We start from the raw sequence: 19,567 nt of genomic DNA on the forward strand, positions 1-19,567 counted from the left end.
CAGTCCAAATTAAATTTTTCCTGTGTTTTGTCCCATATTTACAACAGCTGATGAAACTAAGGCCTAGATTCAATCAGATCAAGCATTAACCGGTGATAGCAGACACCCGCATAGCGGATGTTTTGGCGGTGTTGTAGGTGGAACTGCATTGGAGCCATCAAATCAGTGAGCAGCTGCTCTTGCAATCATTTTCACAAAGCGACACCCACCCCACTCGCAGTTAGAAGTTCTGAAGGAGAAAGTGTAGGCTGAATAGAAATAATTACACTCAAATTGAATAATAATGAGGATTTCTATCATCTTAATCGAGGTGAAGATTACATCTCACATTCCAGCATAGGATTTCTCTTAACGTGACTCTGTGTAGCCAATGGCAATGTCCGCTTTAAGTATAATGCCGGGAGCCGCTTGTGGATTTGACAGCTCTAATGCAGTTCTACCTCCGATACCATAAAATAAATCTGCTATGCAGATGTCGACTAAAGCGGTTTTGATTGATTCTGGCCCTAACACTGTTAAGGTGTGAAAAAATGTGATCCGTGTAATTTCCTAATAGTTTTACTAGTTGAAAATGCAATCTACGCTGGACCTTCTAATCAGCAGGTTTGCATGGTGGAGTTTTGGCCAGGCGATATATACGTTAAAGTTCCAAACCCCTCTGCCAATAATAGTTTGTTTTCAGTTTTCCCCTCAAAGTGGAATTATGTTTTTAGAAAAGTTTACAAATTAATAAAAAATGAAAAGCTGAAATGTCTTGAGTCAATAAGTATTTAACCCCTTTGTTATGTTATGTTTACTTCAGGAGAAAAAATGTGCTTAACAAGTCACATAATAAGTTGCATGGACTAATAATGTAGTGTTAGCATGATTTTTGAATGACTACCTCATCTCTGTACCCCAGACATACAATTATCTGTAAGGTGCCTCAGTCGAGCAGTGAATTTCAAACACAGATTCAAACACAAAGACCAGGGAGGTTTTCCAATGCCTTGCAAAGAAGGGCACCTAATGGTAGCATACAGAGTGAAAAGAAGGAAGTACAGAATAAAAATATTCCAAAATATGCATACTGTTTGCAACAAGGCACTAAAGTAACACTGCAAAATATGTCCTGAATAAAAAGTTTGGGGCAAATCTGTCACGCCCTGACCTTAGAGATCCTTTATTCTCTATTTTGGGTTAGGTCGGGGTGTGACTAGGGTGGGCATTCTAGTTTTGTTATTTCTATGTTGGACTGGTAGGTTCCCAATCAGAGGCAGCTGTCTATCGTTGTCTCTGATTGGGGATCATATTTAGGCAGCCTTTTCCCACCTGTTTGTTGTGGGATCTTGTTTTTGTATTGTAGCCTTTTGCACTACAAAGCTGCACGTTCGTTTTGTTACTCTTTATTGTTTTGTTGCTGGTTCACATTAATAAACATGATGAACGCCTTCCACGCTGCACCTTGGTCCAATCCTTCCAACAATGTTCGTTACAAAATCCAATACATTAGTCAATACCGCTCTCTATATTTTCAAGCATGGTGGTGGCTCAGGCTCCATCATGGTATGGGTATGCTTGTAACTGTTAAGGACTGGGGAGTTTTTTCTGGATAAAGAAAGAAACGGAATGGCAAAATCTTAGAGGAAAATCTGGTTCAGTCTGCTTTCCACCAAACACTGGGAGATGAATTTACCTTTCAGCAGGACAAAAACCTAAAACAAGGCCAACTCTACACTGGAGTTGCATACCAAGAAGACAGTGAACGTTCCTGAGTGGCCGAGCTTGAAAATCTATGTCAAGACCTGAAAATGGTTGTCTAGCAATTATCAACAACCAATTTGAGGAGGGAGGTGAGGTTACCCATATTTACCCATATTTAACCCCTTTTTCCCCACTAAACTACTTCCATATACACAGTGTACAAAACATTAGGAACACCTTCCTAATATTGAGTTGCACCCCTCGCTTTTGCCCTAAAAACAACCTCAATTCGTCGGGCATGGACTCGACACGATGTCAAAAGCCTTCCACAGGGATGCTGGCTCATGTTGACACCAATGCTTCCCACAGTTGTGTCAAGTTGGCTGGATGTCCTTCGGGTGGTAGACCATTCTTGATACACACGGGAAACCCAGCAACTTTGCAGTTCTTGAGACAAACCAGTGCGACTGGCACCTACTACCACACTGTACCCCGTTCAAAGGCACTTCAATCTTTTGTCTTGCCAAACGGCACACAAACACAATTGTCACGTGTGCTCCCTCTCCGGCCTCTAGGTCTCCAGGCTGCTCGTTATGACGCACACTTGTCACCAGCGTTACGCGCATTATGACATAAACCTGGACTCCATCACCTCCTTGATTACCTGCCCTTTATATGTCACTCCCTTTGGTTTCTTCCCTACTCCTCATTGTTTCTGTTTCATGTCTGTGTGCTGTTAGTGTTTCTTGTTTTGTATTATGTTCCGTTTAGTTGATTAAAACACTCACTCCCTGAACTTGCTTCCCGACTCTCAGCGTACATTGTTACAACAATCCATGTCTCAACTGTCTCAAGGCTTAAAAATAATTATTTAACCTGTCTCCTCCCCTTCATCTACACTGATTGAAGTGAATTTAACATGTGACATCAATTAGGATCAAAGCTTTCAACTGGATTCACCTGGTCAGTCTACTGTTTGTCATGGCAAGAGCAGGTCAAATCAAATTGTATTTGTCACATGCGTTGAATACAGTGAAATGCTTACTTACAAGCCCTTAACCAACAATGCAGTTTTAAGAAAAATACAAAAACAATATTTTTTAAGTAACAAATAATTAAAGAGCAGCAGTAAAATAACAGTAGCGAGGCTATATACAGGCGGTACCGGTAAAGAGTGAATGTGCGGGGGCACCGGTTAGTCAAGGAAATTGAGGTAATATGTACATGTAGGTAGAGTTATTAAAGTGTGCGCATAGATAATAAAGAGAGAGTTGCAGCAGCGTAACAGGGGGTGGGGGTTAATGCAAGTAGTCTGGGTAGCGATTTGATTAGATGTTCAGGAGTCTTATGGCGTGGGGGTAGAAGCTGTTTAGAAGCCTCTTGGACCTAAACTTGGCGCTCCGGTACCGCTTACCGTGCAGTAGCAGAGAGAACAGTCTATGACTAGGGTGGCTGGAGTCTTTGACAATTTTTAGGGCCTTCCTCTGACACCGCCTGGTATAGAGGTCCTGAATGGCAGGAAGCTTGGCCCCAGTGATGTCCTGGGCCGTATGCACTACCCTCTGTAGTGCCTTGCGGTAGGAGGCCGAGCAGTTGCCATACCAGGCAGTGATGCAACCAGTCAGGATGCTCTCGATGGTGCAGCTGTAGAACCTGTTGAGGATCTGAGGACCCATACCAAATATTTTCAGTCTCCTGAGGGGGAATAGGTTTTGTCGTGCCCTCTTCATGACTGTCTTGGTGTACTTGGACCATGTTAGTTTGTTGGTGATGTGGACACCAAGGAACTTGAAGCTCTCAACCTGCTCCACAACAGCCCCATCGATGAGAATGGGGGCTTGTTCGGTCCTCCTTTTCATGTAGTCCACAATCATCTCCTTTGTCTTGACCATGTTGAGGGAAAGGTTGTTGTCCTGGCACCACATGGACAGGTCTCTGACCTCCTCCCTATAGGCTGTCTCGTCATTGTCGATGACACTGTTGTGTCATTGGCAAACTTAAGGATGGTGTTGGAGTGGTGCCTGGCCATGCAGTCATGAGTGAACAGGGAGTACAGGAGGGGACTGAGCATGCACCCCTCAGGGGGCCCAGTGTTGAGGATCAGCGTGACGGATGTGTTGTTACCTACCTTTACCACCTTGGGGTGGCCCGTCAGGAAGTTGGAGAGGGAGGTGTTTAGTCCTAGGGTTCTTAGCTTAGTGGTGAGCTTTGAGGGCACTATGATGTTGAACACTGAGTTATAGGTAATGAATAGCATTCTCACAGGTTTTCATTTTGTCCAGGTGTGAAAGGGCAGTGTGGAGTGCAATGGACATTAAAACATCTGTGGATTTGTTGGGGTGGTATGCAAATTGGAGTGGGTCTATGGTTTCTGGGATAATGGTGTTGAAGTGAGCCATGACCAGCCTTTCAAAGCACTTCATGGCTACAGACGTGAGTGCTATGGGTTGGTAGTCATTTAGATATGTTGGTATTACAGACTCAGAAAAGGAGAGATTGAAAATGTCAGTGAAGACACTTGCCAGTTGGTCAGCGCATGCTCAGAGTACACGTCCTGGTAATCCGTCTGGCCCTGCAGCCTTGTAAATGTTGACCTGTTTAAAGGTCTTACTCACATTGGCTACAGAGAGCGTGATCACACAGTCGTCCAGAACAGCTGATGCTGTCATGCATGTTTCAGTTTTACTTGCCTCGAAGCGAGCATAGAAGTAATTTAGCTCGTCTGGTAGGCTCGCGTCACTGGGCAGCTCGCGGCTGTGCTTCTCTTTGTAGTCTGTAATAGTTTGCAAGCCCTGCCACCTCCGACGAGCGTCGGAGCCGGTGTAGTACGATTCGATCTAAGTCCTGTATTAACTCTTTGCCTGTTTGATGATTCGTCGGAGGGCATAGCGGAATTTCTTATGAGCTTCCGGGTTAGAGTCCCGCTCCTTGAAAGCAGCAGCTCTACCCTTTAGCTCAGGGAGGATGTTGCCTGTAACCCATGGATTTTGGTTGGTGTGTGTACGTACAGTCACTGTGGGGACTTATTGAAGCCAGTGACTGATTTGGTGGACTCCTCAATGACATCGGAAGAATCACAGAACATATTCCAGTCTGGGCTAGCAAAACAGTCCTGTAGCTTAGCATCTGCTTCATCTGACCACTTTTTTATTGACCGAGTCACTGGTGCTTCCTGCTTTAGTTTTTGCTTGTAAGCAGGAATCAGGAGGATAGAGTTATGGTCAGATTTGCCAAATGGAGGGCGAGGGAGAGCTATGTATGCGTCTCTGTGTGTGGAGTAAAGGTGGTTTCTTGTTTTTTTCACTCTAGTTGCACATTTAACATGTTGATAGAAATTTGGTAAGACCGATTTAAGTTTGCCTGCATTAAAGTCCCCGGCTTCTTAATATTTTGTATACTCAGTGTCCTGTACTGTACTATACAGTACAGAATAGAGTGGAGTGGAGTAGAGTTCAGTACACAGTACGGCACAGTATGCTTTACTGTACTGTACTAAACTCTAATGTACTGTACTGTCTTAAACTAAACTCCACTTGACTATACTCTACTGTCCTGTACTCTTCTGTGATGTATTGTACTGTACTCTGTACTGTACTGTACTGTCCAAACGTGTTAAAATTTGATGTCTTTGATTGGTTCAGATTTGATCCGGTCCAAAGGAGGGTATTGCATATTTCTACCTTTGTGTACCTATTTAGGATACATCACCATGAAGGGAATGACATTCATATCCGTACTTATAGATTTCTGTGTAAAGCTTTCCGTTACAGTGGAATTGCCCTTAGTAGGCCTTCACGTCATAGGAATTTCACCTCTCTGCTTTTAATGCCATCCTTAATCTCCCAGGACTGTCATCGATAGGACCACTCCACCATTAGTTCTCCACTCTTGCAGTTACTAGAGACAGAGACACCATGGAACTGGACTGCCACTTGTCAGGAGGCCATTCAACAGCCAAAATGCCATCTGGAAAGAGTAGGCCTACATTGCCCTCATACATGTACGTACCTATGATGCTACCACCCATAGTGTAGCTCGGGGTTTCCCAAACTCGGTCCTGGGGCCACCCCTGGACCCTAGCACTACACAGCTGATTCAAATAACCAAAGCTTGATAATGAGATGGTTATTTGAATTATCTGTGAGGTGCTAGGGTTAAGCCAAAACGTGCACCCAGGGTGGATCCCAGGAACAAGTTTGGAAAACCCTGCTGTAGCTGTTGGAAACAGATCAACCCACGGCCCAAAAATCCAGTCAAACATGAAGGATACTGCACTTGTCTCTACAGCTTGCCCAGAATGACCAGTTACAGCCCCTTTGCTTCACTCTTCTGGAAAGGTTTTCCACTAGATGTTGGAACATTGCTGCGGGGCCTTGCTTCCATTCAGTAACAAGAGCATTAGTGAGGTCGGGCACTGATGTTGGGCAATTAGGCCTGGCCCAATTCATCCCAAAGGTATTCGATGGGGTTGAGATCAGGGTTCTGTGTAGGCCAGTCAAGTTCTTCCACACCAAACCCGAAAAACCATTTCAGTATCTCGCTTTGTGCACGGAGTTATTGTCATGCTGATACAGAAAAGGGCCTTCCCAGCATAGAATGTCATTGTATGCTGTAGCATGAAGATTTCCCTTCACTTGAACTAAGGGGCCTAGCCATGAACCATGAAAAACAGCCCTAGACCAATATTCCTCTTCCACCACCAAACTTTACAGTTGGCACTATGCATTGGGGCAGGTAGCGTTCTCCTGGCATCCGCCAATCCCAGATTCGTCCATCGGACTGCCGAATGGTGAACTGTGATTCATCACTCCAGAGAACGCGTTTCCACTGTTCCAGAGTCCAATGGCAGCAAGCTTTACACCACTCCAGCCGACGCTTGACATTACGCATGGTGAGCTTGGGCTTGTGTGCGGCTGCTCGACCATGGAAACCCATTTCATGCAGCTCCCGACGAACAGTTCTTGTGCAAACGTTGCTTCCAGAGGCAGTTTGGAACTCCGTAGTGAGTGTTGCAACCGAGGACAGACGATTTTTATGCATTACACGCTTCAGCACTTGGCGGTCCCGTTCTGTGAGCTTGTGTGACCTATCACTTCGCGGCTGAGCCGTTGTTGCTCCTAGACGTTTCCGCTTTACAATAACAGCACTTACAGTTGACAAGGGCAGCTCTAGCAGGGCAGAAATTGGACACACTGACTTGTTGGAAAGGTGGCATCCTATGACAGAGCCACGTTGAAAGTCAATGAGCTTTCAGTAGGCCATTCTACTGCCAATGTTTGTCTATGCAGATTGCATGACTGTGTGGTGGATTTTATACACCTGTCAGCAACAGGTGTGGATGAAATAGCCGAATCTACTAATTTGAAGGAGTGTTCACATACGTTTGTACTGTATATATAGTGTATGTGGCCCAAAATGTTGTACAAAGCTGGTGGAATAAGTTGGTGGAATCTTATAAAAATCATTCACAGCTGTAATTGCTGCCAATGGTGCTTCCACCAAGTATTAACTCTGGGGTGTGAAGACCTATGCAATCAAGATATCTTTGTTTTACATTTTTATTCATTTTAGATATTTTCTATACATTTTATTTTACTTTAAAAATGTGGAGTAGGGGGGGATTGGAGGGACGCCATGTGCGACTGACGTGTTTTCCGTTTGCTCCCGTGGTATTTTTAAAGTTTATGTGAATTTTGCAGCAGAACCGTATTTATTTTCATATATTATTTTGGTGATCCCTTCCCGTAAAAACCAAGACTACTTTACTTCCAAATGTCAGCATGTCGACGAAACATAAGGCCAAAAGCATGACTTTGAGAAAACCCGGCCTACAAGACACACTCTCATCACCGCCCTCCCCTGAGCCTGACGGCCCGGGGACTGATACTTTACCCGGGGGGGCGGCTTGGCCTGGCGGCGCTGAAGTGAACATTCTCGAGGCCATCAAACTACTACGCTCTGAGATAGTTGAAATGAAAACGGAGGTGGTTGCTACGATTGAGGCCCGAATAAAGGAGGTTTCGGATACTTTAAAAGCAGATCTAACCATCCTGCGGAACGAGACGGTGCCAGCAATCACATCACTCAAAACAACAATGGCGTCGCACACTACAACGATTGCAGCACTGGAGACCTTCGCTACAAATGTCTCCGACTTAACTACATCCCTGAAGGCTGACGTGAAACGCCTAGCTGCGGATTTGAAAAAGGTGAGGGAGAGCTGTGTAAGTTTAGAGGGATTCTCTCGCCGCAATAACCTGAGACTTGTATCAGTCCAAGAGTCAGCGGAAATGCCTCGCGCCACGGATTTCGTTTCTGGGCTGCTGAAGGATGTTCTTGCCTTAGATGAAAAGCCCCTGATTGATCGTGCCCACCGGTCGCTGCGCCCAAAGTCCCGGGATGGGGAGAGGCCCCGTGACATAATTCTTCGAGTGCACTTTTTCCATGAGAAGATGGAGATTCTCCGACGAGCCCGCAATACCACTCTGAGCTTTCAAGGACAGAGCTTCTCCATCTACCAGGACTACTGCCCCACTGTTTCCAGGCAGCGCGCAGCTTTCGGACAGGCCAAACGACTACTTCGGGACCATCCAGGTGTGAAGTACGGACTGCGATTACCGGCCCGTTTATGGCTATCTCATGATGGTAAAGACTACACATTTGAATCTCCGGATGAGGCTCTCTCTCACATTCAACGTCACATCAAGAAGTCTTGAACTTGGTCATAGTTCAGCAACTGTTGCTTGCAAACTGTGGATAGTAAGTAACCCACCTGTGGTACAATTATGTTTAGCCACAACATGCTAATTTTGTATAGTTGGGGAGTTGGCGAACCCATTCAGGCTTATTTGATGTGATCTAATGTTTTGATCATCTAGTGTGCTTGCCTTACAAGCATTCAGTCATTTTAATTTCATTGTATTGAGGTTTTACTATACTCATGTGTTTTCTAGGCTGTCTTGCTCACCTATTCAGTTTGTTTACATAGCGTCTCAGTGACTCAAAATATTCTTGGTTATTTGCTTACTGCATCCGTTTGCATTGACCCAGTAAACAGTAAATGCTTCCCGAGGCGACACGTTTTTTGGGGTCTTCACTTAAATTTTAAAAGTTCTGAGCGTCATTTATGCCCAGCAAGCGTTCAACGTTGCGCACACGTAGTTTTTTGGTCTTGGTTGTAAGCTATCTTACTACGATTTCCTTACTTCAAATTAGGTTTTCGGCTGAGAGCCTTTGTACATTTTATTTTTTTATTTTATTTTCTCTCTCAAATGCCTGTTATAAGACTGGGAATATAATTATATACATCTGCAAGTGGTGCTTTTGTAATTTCGTCTGCACAAGGGATTCACTTTTATTATTTTTTATTTAAAAAATGATTATCTCTTTTTGCTGTTTGATCCACTAACAAAACGCGACTTTAAAGAGCGGGACTGTGGGTTTAGGTTTAAGACCGCACTCTCACAGACATACTGTGCGAAGAGAACATGTTCTATTTAGGCTTGTACCTCGTTTGGGGAGGTATTGTCTGGGGTGGGGGGAGGGGTTGAATTGTTCAGTTCTAATGTTGTCATTCTGTCTTTTTTTTTTTTTTCTGTACTTTTTCCAAACATCTACCACCGTACATTATTACTCTGAGACAAGTCATTCTGGGGTTTTTGGGCGCTCATTGCTTTTCCATTCTATGCTCTAATGACAGGGTTGTATAACGGGAATGCCCAGAGGGGCCGAAACAATGCGATCAAGTACATTTCGTGGAACACCAAAGGGGTTAATAACCCAGTGAAGCGTAAGAGGGTGTTGACACACTTAAAGGGTTTGAATGCAAATGTTGCATTTCTACAAGAGACTCACTTGAGGACTGGTGAGCACTTTAGGATGCGTAGGGATTGGGTTGGTCAAGTGTTCCACTCTAACTTTCATAGTAAATCAAGAGGGGCTGCCATTTTGGTTGATAAAGCCACTCCCTTTGTAGCTTCTGAGGTTATCACTGATCCTAAGGGACGATACGTCATAGTAACCGGTAAACTGTTTTCTACCCCTCTTGTTTTGGCTAGTGTTTTACGCTCCCAATTGGGATGACACAAGTTTCATTTCTTCCTTTTTGTCTGCTATACCCAATTTAGATTCTCATTTGTTGATTTTAGGGGGGGATTTCAACTGCAAAATGTCCCCAGTTCTTGACAAGTCCTCACGAACAACTACAGGCCCATCTAAATGTGCCCTACTTATTCAAGCCTTTCTTCAGAAATATGCCATGTTTGAGGCCTGGCGTTTCCTACATCCTACAGATAGACAGTATTCCTTTTATTCTCATGTTCATCAAACATACTCCCGGATTGATTACTTCTTTTTGGACAAAAAACTTCTGCCTAACCTTCGGCAGTGTACTTACAAGAGTATTGTTATTTCTGACCATTCACCATTAGTGCTTGAACTAGAGTTTCCCCAGCGACCTCCTATGTGTTATCAATGGCGTCTTAACCCCATTTTACCCCATTTTACCCCATTTTACTCTCAGATTTCTTCTGAAATCACCTTATTCCTAGAAACTAATTCAACACCAGGTATGTCCTGCTCTACCATATGGGAGTCTCTCAAAGCATACCTACGTGGCCAAATTATTTCTTATACAGCCAACCAAAACAGAGTTCGCTCTCAGCGACTTCGGGACCTGAGCGAATCCATAGCCACATTGGATGAGAAGTATGCTACGGTTCCTTCCTCTGATCTGCATAAAGAGCGCCAACTACTCCAATCTGAATTTGATGAGCTTTCTACCAGGCAAGCTGAACAGTTACTCTTGCGAGCTCGGTACAGAGTGTATGAACAAGGCGACAAGGCCAGTAAACTCCTTGCACATCAGATCCGTAAATCTGAGGCCTCACGTTTAATCCCACAAATAAGGACCCCGTCTGGTGCCACCACAGTTATACATAAAGAGATCAATGATCAATTCAAACAATTTTACTCTGCGCTATACACCTCTGAATCCCCTCAAGACCCTTTGCTGATTGATTCCTGAATACGGCCTGAATATGCCTTCAATTGATACAGACACCCATGACTGTCTAGAAGAAGAATTTACACCTGAGGAGATTGCAACAGCAGTGTCCACAATGAAAAGTGGTAAATCACCGGGTCCGGATGGTTTTCCAACCGAATTTTACAGGACGTTTTCTGGTCTGCTTTGCCCATTCTTGTCTCGACTATTTGCAGAGTGCCTTAATACCTCAAAGCTACCGCCTAGTCTTTATCAGGCTTCAATTTCATTACTATTAAAGAAAAACAAAGACCCCCTGGAATGTGGATCCTATCGCCCAATCTCGCTTTTAAACTGTGATTACAAAATCCTAGCCAAGCTTTTAGCCATCCGTATGGAAGGCTCGCTGCATCAAGTAATACACTCTGACCAGACTGGCTTTGTGAGAAATAGGCATTTGTTTTTCAATATTAGGCGCCTTATGAATATACTGTACTCCCCAGCGTCGAAGGACCCAGAGGTGGTGGTCTCACTTGATGCAGAAAAAGCGTTTGACCGCGTTGAGTGGGATTACCTAACAGCTACCCTTTATAAATTTGGCTTTGGCCCAAAATTCATTGCGTGGATAAAGATTCTTTATTTTTCCCCCATGGCTTTGGTACGGACTAACAACTTGTCCTCTGACTATTTTCCCTTGCACCGCGGATCCAGACAGGGCTGTCCACTCTCCCCCTTGTTGTTTGCTTTGGCAATCGAACCTCTCGCCATTGCACTACGCTCTAATGATGCCATTCAAGGAATAAGCAGGACGGGCTCAGAGCAGAAAGTCTCGCTATATGCGGATGACCTCCTTTTGTTTATCTCTAACCCTGATACCTCATTGCCACGCGCCTTATCTGGTCTTAAAAGGTTTGGATCAATCTCAGGGTACAAGCTGAATCTAGGCAAGAGTGAGCTTTTTCCTGTAAACAAGGCTGCTTTAAAGTGCTCTTTTACAAGTTCTCAGTTTAGGATTGTCCGGGATCAATTCACCTACTTGGGAGTTAAAGTGACAAGGAAATATTCAAATCTGTTTCAGGAAAACTTGGTTGCTCTAGCAGACAGTTTGAAACAATCTTTTACTTTTTGGAATGCGCTACCTCTTTCTCTTATCGGAAGGATTAATGTCATTAAAATGAGTGTGTTGCCCAAATTTCTATATTTATTTCAATGTTTACCCATTTTTATTCCAAAATCTTTTTTTATTTCACTGGATCAAACATTTATGCATTTTATTTGGGATGGCAAGGTACCACGGATTGGTAGAAAACATTTACAGAAGCCTAAGTCATTGGGGGGTTTAGCTCTACCAAATTTTCAGACATACTATTGGGCTGCAAATTTCAGAGCCCTTCTGTACTGGCTGCAGACTGATCCTACTGGCCCTAGACCAATCTGGGTCCAGATGGAGTCTGAATCGTGTAAACCTGCTGCACTTTCTTCTGTGTTGTGCTCGTCTCTCCCAGTGTCCCTAGGCAAAAGGTGTGTCAACCCAATTGTAAAGCAGTCTCTTAAAATTTGGAATCAGTTCCGTTTAGCCTTTGGCCTCCGAGGCTTTTCTCTATCAGGCCCAATCAATCAGAACATTTTATTTCCTCCATCTTTGAATGATGGGGCTTTTGGCATCTGGCACTCACTAGGCCTCTCCTCACTAGTCCAATTATTCTTTGATGATACATTTGCCTCTTTTGCTCAGCTACAGGAAAGGTTCAACCTCCCCCAATCCCACTTTTTCCGCTATCTCCAGACTAGGAACTTTGTCAGAGCTAACACACCTGAATTTCCCCATAGGCCTGCGAATACAGCTATAGAGAGCATCCTGGAGCTGAACAAGCTTCCTAGGGGCGCAATTTCAGATGTATATGCAATCATTCATGACTTACAGAACCCTTCTTTGGTGCCTTTAAAGACTCGATGGGAAAAGGATTTGGGGGAGGAACTTGGGGAAGACACCTGGGAATCTGTGCTGCGCAGGGTGCATTCGTCCTCTTTTAGCACTAGACACAGCCTCATTCAATTCAAGGTGGTTCACCGTATCCACTGGTCTGGGGCCAGACTTGGAAGAATATTCTCTGATTTTGATCCTACCTGTGTCAGATGTAAAATTGAACCAGCCACACTGTTGCATATGTTCTGGGGCTGTCATAAACTGTCAGGTTTCTGGGAATTAATATTTAAATGTTTCTCTGATATATATAACACTGTTATAGATCCCTCTCCCCTTACAGCCCTTTTTGGAGTACTGCCCATAGGTACCCCCCTGTCAAGAATCCAGTCGGACACTGTTGCTTATACAACTCTTTTAGCTAGACGGCTAATACTACAGAACTGGAAGATGGCAGCTCCCCCATCTTATAAATATTGGGTGAGAGATGTGCTGTGCTCTCTGAAACTAGAAAAAATTCAATTCAATTCACGTGGGAACCCCAAACTGTTTAATGAGGCTTGGGCTCCATTCCGGTCTTACTTTAAACAGTCCATCCTCGGATGGCATTCCTATTAAAACCAAAATAAGTCTGTATTTGACCCCCCTGTGACTTAGAGGTTGGATGAGCATTTCTCTGTGTTTTTTCTGGGGTGGGGCTGGGGGGCATTAAGGTTGATGTGCTTATTGATTGTGACCTGTGGATGCCTTGTTCATCTTGCCCGGGCAGAGACTAAGGTGTGAGCTTGTTTTTCCCAGTTATTTTTATTGTTTAATTCTGTTCACGCCTACATAAAATTATTATTATTCATTTTTTATTTTAAAGCATTGTAAACTTTTTATTTTTGGTCCAGTGGATGGTTGGTCTGTGGCCTTGACTGTCTGGGAGTGGTTGCATTTCTCCACCCCATCCCTTGACTGTTTACAGGAACAATGGTGAGGTGTTTGCTCTGTCCCTATACTATAGATTGCCCTTTAACCTTTTGTAGCCTTCTGCCTGGTGTGTTTAACTTGTCTAAAGTATGGTATCTTTAAAGTAATTTTTTTTATATGTATTATTTGTATTTTTTCTAGTTAGGTATATTATTTATATTGCTTTGTCTTGTCTGTGTGTGTAAAACTTAATAAACAGAGTTTTCAAAAAAAAAAAAATGTGGAGTAGGTTGTATTGATCATTAGGAAAACATTTGAAAAATTGTTACAATTTTTGGCAGCAAAATTTAAAAACTGTGCAAGGGGTGTGTAAACTTTCACTAGGTGAAGGTGTTTGAGTGTAATCATGTTGGTCAAATTGGATTCAGAATACAATTTATTTACACCAAAGCAGTCTTTATGGGAGGGCAGTGTACACAATTCTGAAAAAATGCCTCATCTACAAAATTCCTATTTACACTTGATTTAACCTCCATCAAATGGTATTATGGCAACCATATTGGCTTTTGGACTCCATATTGGATTTGGGGCAAAATCCAGGGTGGCCCCGAAGACAAACTGTGGTGTCCCCCTGACTTAATTGCAAGAGTAGGGGTTAGATGCAAAATCCTTCAACCATAACCTTGGACCCCCAAAAATGTAATTTATATATCTGAGCCCACTTGTTTTCCTTAATGCCAATTACAATAGCCAAATAATTATTGGCACCTTTGACAAACATGAGCAAAAATACCATATAAAATAAATACTGAGCTATAAAAACACTGAGTTATACAGTATTGCATGGTCAAATAAATTGCTCAGAGAAAGATGTTTTATTTAACAATAGGGGTCAAAATTATAGGGGTCAAAATTATTGCCACCCTTTTTTTCAGGACTCCAGCACCCTCCCCTTGCGAGGATAACGACACTGAGCCTTTTTCAAAAATGTTTTATGAGATTGGAGAACACATTGGAAGGCATCTTAGACCATTCCTCCATGCAAGACTCTTACAGTTATTAACCATTTCTTTGACGATTTTGATGTGTGCTTGGGGTTATTGCCTTGCTGGAAGAGCCACTTGCAGCCAAGTGTCAGCCTCCTAGCAGAGGCAACCAGGTTTGTGGCTAAAGTATCCTAGTACTTGATAAAGATCATGATGCCGTTGACCTTAACAAGGACCACAAGACCATTGGAATCAAAATAGCCAATGCACCCCCATCTTTTACCATAGGTACAGTATGAGGTACTTTTCTGCTTATGCTTCTGCTTGGCCAAGAGCTCTATTTTCATGTCATCTGACCATAGCACCACCTGGAGTTTGATAAATGGCATTAGCACTTGGATTGGAACCCGGAAGCTATGGTCAGATGACATGAAAATAGAGCTCTTTGGCCACGAACACCACTGGTGGGTTTGGTGTTGAAAAACAGAAGCATATACATTCAGACATTTTTCTTCAGTTTTTAAGTTGATGGGGTGTGTCACAATATCTATAAAATTAACCACTTTTCCCCAAAAATATTTTTACACAACCATTAATTTAATAAATAGTAGCCATGATTGTGTTTTATGTTCTGACTCCAGTAGGGGTGTCAAAAAAAATGGAGGGCCTTACCACTAGCCTATTAGTAGGTATAATACGTCTTGGAGGTGCTCAGAAATACATACAGTAGGCTATGTTTCATATGGCTCTGAGCCAGGCTGACTGTTGCTATGGTGAACAATATGTCACATGATCATTCATCTTCTTGTTATAAATTGTAAAGGAGAGTTCAAGACACTATTTTTCATTAAAAAAACTAGCTAGCTATATATAAAATTATGTGCACCCACCTTCATCTCCTCCTTCAGTAGTTTGACTACCCGATATGTCCCTAGGAATATCAAAGTTCTGCAGGATTTGTGCTGGAATTGGTCCTGCAGGAATTGCCATATCCTGCAGGATTCGTGCTGGAATTTACTTGGTTGTGCAGCAATTGTCAGGTCCTGCAGGAATTCTCATATCCTGCAGGAATTGCCAAATCATGCAGGAAATATCAAAATCCTGCAGGTTTCGGTCCTGCATGATTCCTGCAGGGATTGTCATGGTGTACAAGATTTTCAAAAATTCTGCAGGACAAGTCATACTAATGCAGGAGTCCTGCAGGAGCATCAGGGACTTTTCCTGCAGGATTTGTCAATCCTGCAAGATTCCTGTGGGACTTTTTTGTAAGGGTACAAACAGGAACATCGCTTCCCAGAATTCTCAACCTCTCATGAGAATGTCATCTCCCCTGTGATAAATGCAAGTATCAGTAATTCTATATACGTACATTCCCTTTGATGCTTGACAAGATTGAGGTGTGTATTTAAAGACCATGAAAGCAAAGTGTGCCAAATTGGTTCGGGACTCGATGAAAACTGACCGGGACAACTGGCAGCAGAGCTTGGAAAAGGGGGCAGTTTTGGCAGCAAATACAACAGTCCACTGGCAAAACCCGGACTGGAACAGAGGGAAGTGAAACGTTGTTAATGCTATTGGACTGTGGAAGGTCCAATCTAGCATGGAATAGCCTTCATTTCTCAGAACAAGAATAGCCTGACGAGTTTCAGAAGAAAGTTATTTGTTTCTGGCCATTTTGAGCCTGTAATTGAACCCACAAATGCTGATGCTCCAAATACTCAACTAGTCTAAGGAAGGCCCGTTTTATTGCTTCTTTAATCAGTACGACAGTTTTCAGCTGTGCTAACATAATTGCAAAAGGGTTTTCTAATGATCAATTAGCCTTTTAAAATGATAAACTTGGATTAGCTAACACAACGTGCCATTGGAACATAGGAGTGATGGTTGTTGATAATTGGCCTCTGTACAGCTATGTAGATAGTCCATTAAAAATCTGCCTTTTCCAGCTACAAAAGTCATTTACAACATTAGCAATGTCTACACTGTATTTCTGATCAATTTGATGCTATTTTAACGGACAAAAAAATAGCTTTTCTTTCAAAAACAAGGACATTTCTAAGTGACCCCAAACTTTTGAACGGTAGTGTAAATACAAAAAAATTATATATCATATATATACTCGGAAACCATGATGGCATATTATTAAAGATGATTACATACATTTATGACACAAAAGGAAATGCACATAATTTCTAAAGCATTCTATGGGAATTTAGCCACCCTCTAAAGTCAGGATAAAAACACTTAATCCAAGACAAGACATGTATTATGTATGGCCAAATATTAGCATTTTTATATTGTGTGTCGATATAGTAAACATAAACACCTGGATATGGTTTTGTCAATTTTCACAAAATATATCAGTGTTTTTTATCTCAGGTTTATATTTTCTTGTGTGCATAGTAATAATGCCACAACGTTAAAAATAACATTGAGTAAAGTATCACGTTAGTAGCATTTCCGAGTACAAGTAGCTAGATTGATACCGTAACAAAGGAATATGTAGTCTGTACTGCTGCTCACATACACTAAAAGCTTGATTGCATTCATTTCACAACATAATGGCAATGGAATATATTTTCCATACCTTCCACATACCCACACAACCTCCAAACTGCTATTCAGATCTTAGCACAGGCATTTGATCTTGTAAGTACTACAATACTCCAGTTCTGTTAAATTGGTGGTATTTAATGATAATCACAGATAAAATGTGTATCTCTGACTCACAGGTGAGATGAGGGAAGTGGGAAGGTAGGCCACTAAATGGTGCCCGAGGAAGACTCTAGTAGTAAAGGGCATTCGGAAAGTATACAGACACCTTGACTTTTCCCACATTTTGTTAAGTTACAGCCTTATTCTGAAATTGATTCGTTGTTTCCTTCAAATCTACACGCAATACCATATAGTGACAAAGCAACAATTTTAGAAAATGTATATACATGTATATAAATACATATATATATTACATTTACATAAGTATTTAGACCCTTTACTCAGTATTTTCAGGCCTCTCCAGAGATGTTTGATCAGGTTCTGGGCTCTGGCTGGGCCACTCAAGGACATTCAGAGACTTGTCCCTAAGCCACTCCTGTGTTGTCTTGGCTATGTGCATAGGGTTGTTGTCCTGTTGGAAGGCGAACCTTCGCCCGAGTCTGAGGTCCTGAGCGCTCTGGAGCAGGTTTTCGTCTAGGATCTCTCTGTACTTTGCTCCAATCATCTTCCCTCGATACTAACTTGTCTCCTAGTCCCTGCCACTGAAGAATATCCCCACAGCATGATGCTGCCACCACCATGCTTCACTGTAGGGATGGTGCCAAGTTTCCTCCAGACGTGACGCTTGGCATTCAGGCCGAAGAGTTCAATCTTGGTTTCATCAGACCAGAGAATCTTGTTTCTCATGGTCTGAGAGTCCTTTAGGTGCCTTTTGGCAAACTCCAAGCAGGCTGTCATGTGCCTTTTACTGAGGAGTGTCCACTAAACCATAAAGGTCTAATTGGTGGTGGTTGTATAGATGGTGGTTCCTAATTGGTGGTGGTTGCATAGATGGCTAATTGCATAGATGGTCATCCTTCTGGAAGGTTCTCCCATCTCCACAGAGGAACTCTGGAGCTCTGTCAAAGTGACCATCAAGTTCTTGGTCACCTCCCTGACCAAGGCCCTTCTCCACCGATTGCTTAGTTTGGCCGGGCGGCCAGCTCTTAGGAGGAGTCTTGGTGGTTCCAAAGCGGCCTTTACATATTCTAACAGCCAAACTATCAGTTTGCTGAAATGTCAGCTGTTAGAATAACACATATGGAATCATGAAGTAACCAGAAAAGTGTTGTATTTTAGATTCTTCAAAGTAGCCACCCTTTGCCTTGATGACAGTTCTTTGCACACTCTTCGCATTCTCTCAACCACTTTGATAAGGAATGCTTTTCAGAGTTTTGAAGGACTTCCCACATATGCTGAGCACTTGTTGGCTGCTTTTCCATCCCTCTGCAGTCCATCTCATCCCAAACCATCTCATTTTGGTTGAGGTTAGGTGATTGTGGAAGCCAGGTCATCTGATGACACACTCCATCACTCTCCTTCTTGGTCAAATAGGCCGTACACCGCCTCAGAGGTGTGTTTTGGGTCATTGTCCTGTTGAAAAACATATGATAGTACCACTAAGTGCAAACCAGATGGGATGGCGTATCGCTGCAGAATGCTGTGGAAGCCATGCTGGTTAAGTGTGCCTTGAATTCTACATAAATCACAGACAGTGTTACCAGCAAAGCACCCCCACACCATCACACCTCCTCCTCGATGCTCCACGGTGGGAACCATACATGCTGAGATTATCCATTCACCTACTCTGCGTCTTACAAAGACACAACGGTTGGGACCAAAAATCTTACATTTGGACTCATCAGACCAAAGGACAGATTTCCACCAGTCTAATGTCCATTACTCGTCTTTCTTGGCCCAAGCAAGTCTCTTATTATTATTGGTGTCCTTTAGTAGTGTTTTTTTTTTGCAGCAATCTGACAACGTAGGCCTGATTCACGCAGTCTCCTCTGAACAGTTGATGTTGAGATGTGTCTGTTACTTGCAATTATTTGGGCTGCAATCTGAGGTGCAGTTAACTCTAATGAACGTATCCTCTGCAGCAGAGGTAACTCTGGGTCTTCCTTTCCTGTGGCAGTTTCATCATAGCGCTTGATGGTTTTTGCGACTGCACTTGAAGAAACTTTCAAAGTTTGACTGACCTTCATATCTTAAAGCAATGATGGACTGTCATTTGTCTTTGCTTATTTGAGCTCTTCTGGTCATTATGGGCTTGGTGTTTCACCAAACAGGACTATCTTCTGTATACCACCCCTACCTTGTCACAACACAACCGATTGGCTAAAAAAATTACTTTTAAGAAGGCACACCTGCTAATTGAAATGCATTCCAGGTGACTACCTCATGAAGCTGCTTGAGAGAATGCCAAGAGTGTGCAAAGCTGTCATCAAGGCAAAGGGGGCTCCTTTAAAGAATCTATAATATAAAATATTTTTGGACTTTTTTGGTTACTACATGATTACATATGTGTTATTTCATTGTTTT

This window comes from Salvelinus alpinus, chromosome 1 (genome assembly GCF_045679555.1).
Source record: "Salvelinus alpinus chromosome 1, SLU_Salpinus.1, whole genome shotgun sequence".
In the NCBI taxonomy this organism is placed as follows: Eukaryota; Metazoa; Chordata; class Actinopteri; order Salmoniformes; family Salmonidae; genus Salvelinus; species Salvelinus alpinus.